Genomic DNA, 11,301 nt, shown 5'->3' with positions numbered 1-11,301 from the left:
TATAGTTCACTAATCATACAACATAGTAACACTGGGCATTAATATGGAAAGTGCAGTAACAGATGTGGATTTAACAGCATATGATGATAAACATTATGGCTTTCATTTTATAATGATAACTACAGTATAACGTCCACACCAACAGAGGATAACTTTCTGTTTATTATAACTGTCCTGTGACAGTTCACCCAAAGAATTGATGTTTATCTGCTTACCCCCAGGGCATCCAAGATATAGGTGACATTGTTTCTTCAGTAGAACACAAATGAATATTTTTAACTCAAACTGTTGCAGTCTGTCAGTCATATAATGGCAATCAATGGGATCCACGACTTTGAGAGTCAAAAAAAATATACACAGACAAAACCAAATTAAACCCTGTGGCTCGTGACGATACATTGAGGTCTTAACACATGAAACAATTATTCTGTGCATGAAACTGAACAGTATTTATATCATATCATATATTTTACCTCTGATCCACTGCAATGCCAAACTGTCCTGAGCGCGTTTACAACAGCCAGCGCGTGAGACTCAAAATGGTAATTACTTCTGCTTGCGCAAACTCATATGGGAGTGTTGACTTTTCACGGACTCCCAACTTTTGAGCCGGATTGACTGAAGTAGGACTGTCGTTGTTGACATTGCTTGCAAGTGGAATAATAATCACAATTAATGTTGGATTATTATAATTAATTTACACAAACAACAGAAAACTACATGCACTATGTAAATTGAGTACTCCAATTTACATGCAAAACACGCTCCAGAAGAGTTAAAATAACACCATTATGCGCAAAGATGTACCCAAACTCTTTAAAGAATGTGTGAGAAAGACTGAGAGTTTGCATATTGAAAAAACATGCTCCAAAAATATCTTGTGATTTATGGGACAAATCCATTAAAAGCTCAACGGCATGAGGGATATTTGCAACCTGAGCTTGTCAAATGTATACTCATACAAATAACCCTCTTTTTCAGACAGCAGAACCATATGGCGATGAAACAGGCTTATGACATGATAAATGGGTCAGAGAATTTACACATGCATCCACTCCACAGCAAACAGCAGCATGATAGTGTCCTGCCAAGACCCTCTCTGCGTGCAGCCGCCTTTTAGTAAAGATCATCACTGACAGCCAATCTGCTAAATGGACCCTGCTCCTGCAGATGCAACTCAATAAAATGCCCACTGACCTCTGACTGATGCTGTGAAGCCAACAGAGACTGAGAAAGCAGAGAGATCATATAGAGATGGAGAGAGATCTTTATCTGTGCAGACGATCTGTTACTTGTTTTATGGTGTAAAATACCCATGCTTCATGTATCAGAGCGATGGACTTAACTTTGTTCCTTAAAGAAATACATATCCGATATAAAAAGTTGCTGAAAATGAACTCACACCCAGACAATCTAAAATGTAGATGAGTTTGTTTCTTCTTCACTGATTTGACTTCAAACTGATTTGGGGAATTTATCATTACATAATTTGTTCACCAGTGGATCCTCTGCAGTGAATGGGTGCCGTCAGAATGAGAGTCCAAACAGCTGATAAAAACATTGCAATAACCCACAAGTAATCCATACCACTCCAGTCCATCAATTAACATCTTGTGAACAGAAACAGTGCATGTTTGTAAGAAACAAATCCATCTTTAAGATATTTAAGCTTTAAATCATCACTTCTGGCCAAAATACCCAGTCCATAATCCATTATAATACTTCATCTAGTCAAAAACTCTATCCCCTGTTGTCCTCTCATATCAAAGTCCACCAACATACACTGCTCAAAAAAATTAAGGGAACACTTAAACAACACAATGTAACTCCAAGTCAATCACACTTTTGTGAAATCAAACTGCCCACTTAGGAAGCAACACTGATTGACAATCAATTTCACATGCTGTTGTGCAAATGGAATAGACAACAGGTGGAAATTATAGGCAATTAGCAAGACCAAATAAAGGAGTGGTTCTGCAGGTGGTGACCACAGACCACTTCCTATGCTTTCTGGCTGATGTTTTGGTCACTTTTGAATGCTGACGGTGCTTTCACTCTAGTAGTAGCATGAGACAAGTGGCTCAGGTAGTGCAGCTCATCCAGGATGGCACATCAATGCGAGCTGTGGCAAGAAGGTTTGCTGTGTTTGTCAGCGTAGTGTCCAGAGCATGGAGGCACTACCAGGAGACAGGCCAGTACATCAGGAGACGTGAAGGAGGCCGTAGGAGGGCAACAACCCAGCAGCAGGACCGCTACCTCCGCCTTTGTGCAAGGAGGAACAGGAGGATCACTGCCAGAGCCCTACAAAATGTCCTCCAGCAGGCCACAAATGTGCATGTGTCTGCTCAAACGGTCAGAAACAGACTCCATGAGGGTGGTATGAGGGCCCGACATCCACAGGTGGGGGTTGTGCTTACAGCCCATCACCGTGCAGGACGTTTGGCATTTGCCAGAGAACACCAACATTGGCAAATTCGCCACTGGCGCCCTGTGCTCTTCACAGATGAAAGCAGGTTCACACTGAGCACATGTGACACGTGACAGAGTCTGGAGACGCCGTGGAGAACGTTCTGCTGCCTGCAACATCCTCCAGCATGACCAGTTTGGCAGTGGGTCAGTAATGGTGTGGGGTGGCATTTCTTGGGAGGGGCGCACAGCCCTCCATGTGCTCGCCAGAGGTAGCCTGACTGCCATTAGGTACCGAGATGAGATCCTCAGAGCCCTTGTGAGACCATATGCCGGTGCGGTTGGCCCTAGGTTTCTCCAAATGCAAGACAATGCTAGACCTCATCAGTGTTGGGCACGTACCTTTAAAAAAGTAATTAGTTATAGTTACTAGTTACTTCTCACAAATAGTAACTGAGTTAGTAACTGAGTTACATCATTATAAAAGTAACTAATTACCAGGCAAAGTAACTATTGCGTTACTTAAAAAAAAAATCTAATTTAATATAACTATAAAATAAATATAAAACATTGTACACTAATCTACACTTTAATGTTGTTGTGGGACAACGTGAGAGACAACTATCAAATTCAACATATTATTATAAATATTATCATTACTATAGTGGAACAATAAAGCACAAATAAAGCATAGATGGTTTAGACCTTCAAATATTTATTGCACAGACCACAACTCGTCAACAAATAAGTCTAAATATAAATTATGCTTCTGAAGAAATGTACCAAAAATAAACAAAAAATAATAATAATTATTATTTAATTAATTATGTGGCGGCATGTGACGATGTGAGCACCTTCAGTAGATTAGAATTACTTGTCACCGACGCAGAAAGACTTTTTCCTCGGCATAAGTTGCACGTTACATAAACATTTTTGCCTTTCACCTCAGCGAGGGAAAAGTATTGCTTATACTTCCAGTTTGCAAAACCTACCTTTGAACTTTTTGGACTTGCCATTGTTGTGATGTTGCCGTGGATGTTGGTGTGTGCGATTGACCGTGCGCGTGCTTGTGTGTGAACACCCGCACTACTCTACCTCTGATTGGCAAACAATGGAAATTTACTCAATCTAAGCCAATCATCGCGTTCTCAGTTAGACCACGTTTACAGACACACCAATCATCATCACTGGTTATCTGTCCCGCCCCAAACCCCGAGCACACACAAACACACAACCCAAAGAAAGAGCTCCTATGGCTGAGAGAGACGCTCCTCGCATGAAAACCGCTTCAGTGTTCTCAGTTATAGTAACGCGCATTTTATTGTCAGTAACGGTAACGGCGTTGTAACGGGGGAAACAGTAATTCGTTTGATTACTCGTTACTGAAAAAAGTATCGCCGTTAGTAACGCCGTTTATTTCTAGCGCCGTTATTCCCATCACTGGACCTCATGTGGCTGGAGTGTGTCAGCAGTTCCTGCAAGACGAAGGCATTGATGCTATGGACTGGCCCGCCCGTTCACTAGACCCGAATCCAATTGAGCACATCTGGGACATCATGTCTCGCTCCATCCACCAATGCCACGTTGCACCACAGACTGTCTAGGAGTTGGCGGATGCTTTAGTCCAGGTCTGGGAGGAGATCCTTCAGGAGACCATCCGACACCTCATCAGGAGCATGCCCTGGTGTTGTAGGAAGGTCATACAGGCACGTGGAGGCCACACACAATACTGAGCCTCATTTTGACTTGTTTTAAGGACATTACATCAAAGTTGGATCAGCCTATAGTGTAAAATATAGTCACTTCAATTTTGAGTGTGACTCCAAATCCAGACCTCCATGGGTTAATAAATTTGTTTTTCATTGATAAATTTTGTGTTATTTTGTTGTCAGCACATTCAACTATGTAAGGAACAAAGTATTTAATAAGAATATTTCAGATCTAGGATGTGTTATTTTAGTGTTCCCTACATTTTTTTTTTGAGCAGTGTATTTATTCAGAACTATTTTGGACTGTTTTGCTTATAAATGGACCTTGGTCTTTGCATATTTCTCTTCTGATTCAGACAAGACTGCTTTTTCACTGGAGAAAGTAATATTGAGAAAGCAACAGAGGACACGTATTTAGCCTGAAAGCAAGAGTTTAAAGGTGCCATAGAATGCATTGATTCAATATTGTTCTCTGATATCTACATAGGGTATAGGAAAAGGCAAAAAATCTCCAGAAATGGTTTTACAGGTCCATTTACAACCCTAGGATTTGTCCCTAGAATGAAATTGTCTGTTATTACCTTATTTGGAAGGTTCATGAATAATAATGAGAACTCTGTTCTGATTGGCTGTTTCACAGAGTGGCTCATTTCAGAAACTTGCACATGGAGGAAAATATATATTTAATCACAAAGCTCCAGCCGCTATTAATATGTGGTTCATTGAAACATTGATTGTGCCGTTTTGAATGCACAATCATTTTACTTTCACTTTTTGCATGTACTCTGTGTAACGTTATACTACAGCGGCAGTACTTACCACATAAGTTTAGATGCTTGTTAGTGATGCTCAGGATCTGTAAATCATTCGCCATCATCCGTGCAGTCATCTCTCCATTTATGTGGTGAGTGAAATCTTATGTACTGCAATGTAACAGGCTTCCGCTAGCATTAAGCTAACCATGTCCCTTCAGTGGCTCGCCTTTTTCTATTAGAACACCTTATTTGTTTTTCTCACCTTTCTGAGTACAGACACCAACCCATCCCTGCACTTAACATCTCCTGCACAACCTGGAACATAACATTTATTCCCGTGATCTGCCATTTTCACTATTGTCCTAGCTTTTTTTTTTTTTTTTTCACAATAGCCTGATGATTGGGCCATGCAATAGTCGCTGGAGGAATGAAGGAGGAAATGATGCCGTTTGAGACTTATGGTATGTCATGTCCACTTACACAACTGTTATTATTCAACTATACCAAGGTAAATACAGTTTTCCATTCTATGGCACCTTTAAGATAATAATGTGTGGAATACTTGTGGATTATTGTGGTGTTTTTATCAGATGTTTGGATTCTAATTCTGATGGCACCCATTCAATGCTGAGGATCCATTTATTAGCAAACTAATCCTTTTTAGCAAACTTTTTGTTTGAAGATTCCTACCATAAGTTACACAAAATGACAAATATATGTGGATCCTCCCTTCTAATCAACAGATTTGTATTTCCCCTACACCTATTAGTAACAAGCACATAAACCAACCAATCACCTGTTCATTTTAGTGGTTTTAAAATTAAATGTTTATCACTTATCTCATATTGAGTGTCCACATTGACCATGTAGTGTATGTTAGCATAATGGCACTGTATTATAATTATGACGTTTGCCAGAATAATATATTTGATATAATATTCTTTGTGTTTTGATTAGAGAGGATACCCTTCAGAGGATCTCTGAAAATAATGTGCCTGAAATTTGTGAAACATACCAGAAAGGTAAAATTAAGCGTTTAAATATTTACTTTGATTAAATGGCCAGTCTGTTCAATAATCAAGGCACAGTCAGAATATAGTGCTTTTATAATCACACTAAAATCACTGCAGCATCAAAGGGGAGCATTATTTTTTAGAAGAAAAACAACTAATTGCTCTTGTGCCTTCAACCTGAGATTAATTATATATTTTTTCTGTTATTAAGTAAGTTATTTATCAATATGGAAAGTCAATGTCAAAAAGCAAACTAAAACTCAGCATAATAAATAACAAAATATTAATGCAGCGGTATGTGATTTGGTGTCATAGTCTAGTTATTTTTCATCTGCTGATGCTGCTGAGGTGTCTGTTTGAAGAACTTATTTTGCATTCTCATTTTTCATTTGTCACAAACGCTCTCACACTCTCTAGAGTCAGGGCAGAAATGCGAAGAAGTTTAAAAAGGAAAAGAAAGAAAGTGAGAAATAAATTGAATAGAGTACTGCATACTGTACAGTGTACACTGTACATTGCCTGCTATTTTTAGAAATAGTACATGAAATGGTAGGCATCATTAATGTAGCGTGACATCAAGTATGCTTAATTCAGAGAATCGCATTCATTTATCATCCCAGAAAACGGAATATTTTTATTTATTTTTGTATTTATTTATTTTTTAGGTTGGTTTAAACCTGAAAGTCTTATTAAATAATGATTAAAGGAGATGTTATAAATTCTGGCTTACATTACTTCCAGTTAGTTCATCACACTGGCATTGAAAGGTTTAACTGCTCATTTACTGGTGTAATTGTCAATATATAACATAAAATCACCATTACAGTCACACTGGTAGTGTATATTTTAAATTAAGTGTGTACATCGGCACGTTTATCAAACACATGTAGTGGAAATTTTGCCTCTAAATGTTACCAAGAATGGCAATGTACCAGATTTAGTATTTGCTATTTGAAGAAAAAAAAAAAAACATATCTTTTATCTTTTTTATTTACTTATTTTTTTCTAAGCACCGTATCTGGTCCATCACAGAGTTCTGAGAGACTGTCTGCTGTTTCTTCTCATTTCAACCTCTAATGCCTGCTGTCTCTGCATGCTTGAAAACACCACAGCCTTTCTGTCACCCCGCTGTTCCTGACCACTAGTCCGAAAACTCTCTTTACAGTTCATTTCAGAAATGAATACTCGTGATTGATGCGAGCTGACAAAATGACAAAACTGAACCTTAAAGAACTGAAAATTTATTGTGTCTGTCTAGGCTTGCATTTGTAATAATAAGGTATAACAGGAATAAAAGTTACCATGAAGGAAAATCTTTTTTTTTTCCTGGTCTTAAAATATATTTGATGGAGGAACATACATATGAATTTATACATTGGTAAAATAAGTTTGTGTTTTATAGCCTACTGAATCATACTCAGGCTTAATGATGGCAACAATGGAACCACTTGGGAGAGAACTGCCAGGTGACTTATTTCTTTGCATAAAAGAAGACAATGGTCCTTTCAATGTGTGAAAACAAATAAGAAGTAACACCGACATTCAAAAACAATAGACTTGTGACAAGGCTCCTGAAAAATATCAGGCCTTCACTTTAAGTTTTCAGTTAGTGATAAGTGAATTTGTGTCATAAAAAAAGAGCAGGAGAAATACAATGCAAGTGTCTCAGAGCTGGCAAAAGCTATGAAAAGAGTAACTGTTTATCTTACAGAGTAAGACACTGCCTGCAGAAGTGACATGCATGGTTGTCTATCCACACCAGAGCTACCTACTGTAGCCAAAGCACAATAAACTCATTTAACCCTTCCAAGGTCCATATTTGCAAAATATGGACTTCTGGGAATCCATACTCTTGTCTCAAGAGACCAAGTCAATCATTTCGGATTCAAAAGCATCCAAAATGTTCTGGTGTTGCTAGAGAAGGAGTATAGTGAGAAGTGCCTGCTTCCCACATGTTCGGTGGTAGTAAAGCTCTTATATAGTCATGTATGAGTGCTGAAGGTGTGAGGGAGTTGTGCTTTATCATCACTGTCATAAATTCACATACACACACCACTGTGTGATGTAATACAAAAATCTGAAACTGAAGATGCTAACCTCTCCAGTTTCCTGTTTTGTTGGCCATTTTTTCAACATGACAATGATGATATGCATTCTTCTGGTGGACATGTTTTTCACCCAATCTTAACATTCTTGAGCACCTGTGGGGGATTCTGTAGAGACAAGCTAAGCAATGCTTCCCATTAATTTGTCATGAACTTGTAAACTCAGTGCCAAGAAGCAGAGCAGTGTACTTAAAGTTCTGCAGGACATACTAAGCACTAGAATATTATACGTTTTAAAAAAAAAAAATGTTTTTTATATACTTATGTTTAAGTATATGTTTAATACATTTCAATATTTATTTAGAAGGGGTGTACTCATTTACGCTGTGCACTGTGTATATATATAAATGACAGATTAAGTTGCAGCGGTAGTCTGCGTCTCTCTCACCTCCCCTGAGCCCATTGAGTTTTAACAGCCCCCCTAAAGCGAATCAATGGGGGAAAAGTCATGTGAGAGGAGGCAATGCCTTCATCACAATATGATTGGATATAACTGGTTGTGATTGCCTGTGATTGGTTCATACAATAAATCCTGCCGATTGTGTTGGTCTGAATGAACAACATAATAGCATTATAGGGAAGACTCATTTAAAAAAAGTAAGTAAACAACTCACATACTTGGATATATTACCACTAAGACTTAAAACAAAATAAGAATTAAAATGACATCTGTGGGAGTTTTTAGTGAGTTTAGGCCTACTTTTTAAAGTAAATCTCCATGTCTGTGAACAATATTTACAGAGCTTTGATGACTGATTACATGATTTTTTTTTTTTTTTTTTTTTTAATTGAACTATTGAAAATAATAGTTTAATATAAGTTCACAAATAAAGTATATTGTTTAAATTGTTACTGCCTTAAGTTATTATTTTGGAGTAAATGTGAAATGCATAAAAACACTAACTTGATCAGATTTGTGCTTGGCTTTAATAAACAGAATATTGATTACATTATGTTACATTGCATAAAAATATAATATATATATTATTATAGTGTAAGGAATGTTTATTTAAAGACAAAACATGTAAGGTTTTGCTGCTAGAGGGCACATGTTCCTCGTGACGGAAATCCATGGCTAATGTATTAAAGACTTAGGTCACTGTAGTATGAAGCAGGGTGGGGCTGAAAGTCATGGAAGCAAAACGAGGACGCTGAAATGATTGCTAATGAAGGATGAGCGCAATACATGGCTCGAAAGCAGTGGAGGTTTTATTATGCCACAGTCGACTGCTTACGCTTCTTCTGGTCATAAGTATGTGAGGTAAAGCATTGCTGTTTTATCATATTAGATACATTTGAGTGTGTTGAAAGTTCTGTTATAATGCTACTCTCTGCGTTCGTTACCTATCTAATAAAATGTAATAACATATTAAAGCGTCTTTGAGGTTTCAATGTTTTCTACAAAATAAAACCGGAAAATCAAGGGTGTATGACATCAAAAAAGGTGGCGCAAGGACACGGTTCGTTTCACTAGTTAAAATTGCTTATTTCTCTGGATTTAAACATTCACAGCCAGTGGACCAGGGAACCTAATCACAATAAACGGCACTATGAAAAAAGAGGAATACATCAAAATTCTCAACAACGACATCAGGCAGTCTGCAGAGTCCAGTGGACATTTCAGAACGACAACAACCCAAAACACACAGCAGAAGTGGTGAAGAAATGGTTAGCAGACAAAATCATTAACGTTTTGCAGTGGCCCAGCCAGAGTCCTGACTTAAATCCAAATAATAATCTGTGGAGGGAGCTAAAGATCAGGGTGATGACAAGGAGACCCTCCAACCTGAAAGAGTTCATCACTAAAGATGAATGGGCAAAAATACCAGTGGAGACATGCAAAAAGCTGGTCAGCAATTATAGGAAGCGTTTGATTGCTGTAATAGCCAATAAAGGCTTTTCTATTGATTATTGAGAAGGGTATGAATAATTTTGGACATGCCACTTTTTGTTCAAATGTAAAGATACAAAAGATGAGGCTTGACTGTATACATACATACATATATATATATATATATATATATATATATATATATATATATATACAGCAACAACTGAGGACTTTGTCCCCTCATATTTAAATATGCAATGTACTTGTTATTTTTTTATACTTTTACAACTTTTGCCTTTTTAATTAAAATACTGCACAATTTAATACATAAATACAAATACATACAAAATAATACAATTAATATACAGTGTAGGGAGAGACTGAAAACCTTTTTTTTTTCTCTTAATGATATCTTAACTATTTTTTTTTAACACTAGACATATGCCAGTTGGCATATCTTTTACTACAAATCCATTTTTTATGAAATTAGAAAAAGGTAGTTGTGACTTTTTATTTCGCAGTTCTGACTTTTTTCTCTGAATTTTGAGTTTATGTCTCAGAATTCTGACTTCTTTTTTCTCCCAGTTGTAAGTTAAGTCAGAATTGTGACATATACCCCTGGTTTCACAGACAAGGCTTAAGCCTAGTCCTAGACTAAAATGTAAGTCTTAAGGCCGGGACACACCAAGCCGACGATCGGCCGTCTGGCCTTGTCGGGCAGTTGGTGGGCGTCGGTGAAGCGCGTCGGTTCGGTGTGTTCCGCACGTCGGCTCGCGTCGGCTTTCGTCGGGCTCGCGTTGGCCAAAGTTTGCCCGATTCGACATGTTGAATCGGCGTCGGGCTTGTCGGGGCCGTCTGGGAAATAGAGCGCTCTGATTGGCTGTTCAGAGCGCGTGGAGGACTTGAACGTGAAGTGACGTAACAAGCAAAGAAAAGAGTCAAGAGGGAATCGGCTCGCTGTCATCATTTCGCAATTCGAAACCAACTATGGCTGTGTGGAACGAAGCTATTGAAGGCGAGCTGATCAATTTGATCCAAGATAGGCCAGCGCTGTACGACATAACGGAACACGCTATGCAAACCGTGCGGCGGTTCTTCCGGGTTCTCTTCTTGGAATGAAAATACAGACTACTGCCATCTGCAGGTACGCCACGGTATATCTCCTCACGCATGCGCAGAAAGCACCTTCTAGTTTGCAGTCGGCTTTTCTTCAGTTCGTCAGTTCTAGAGGCGACAAGACAGTCGGCTTTCGTCGGCGTTAGTTGGTTGGCGTCGGGTTGGTGTGTCCCCGCCTTTAGCCGTTTCAACTGAAAGAAACTTGCACTGATTGATCTTAAAATGTATCAGTGCCTTTGTTTTGTCTCCAGATGTACACCAGTAAAAAAATTTTTTCTGAACATGTTTATAAAAATGACTTAAATGTCCTAATTGAACAATGGCCTAATCCTGGTTTAGTGTAAGCCGTGTCTGTGAAACTGGGCC

This window comes from Garra rufa, chromosome 11 (genome assembly GCF_049309525.1).
Source record: "Garra rufa chromosome 11, GarRuf1.0, whole genome shotgun sequence".
In the NCBI taxonomy this organism is placed as follows: Eukaryota; Metazoa; Chordata; class Actinopteri; order Cypriniformes; family Cyprinidae; genus Garra; species Garra rufa.
This window is presented reverse-complemented; position numbering follows the sequence as displayed.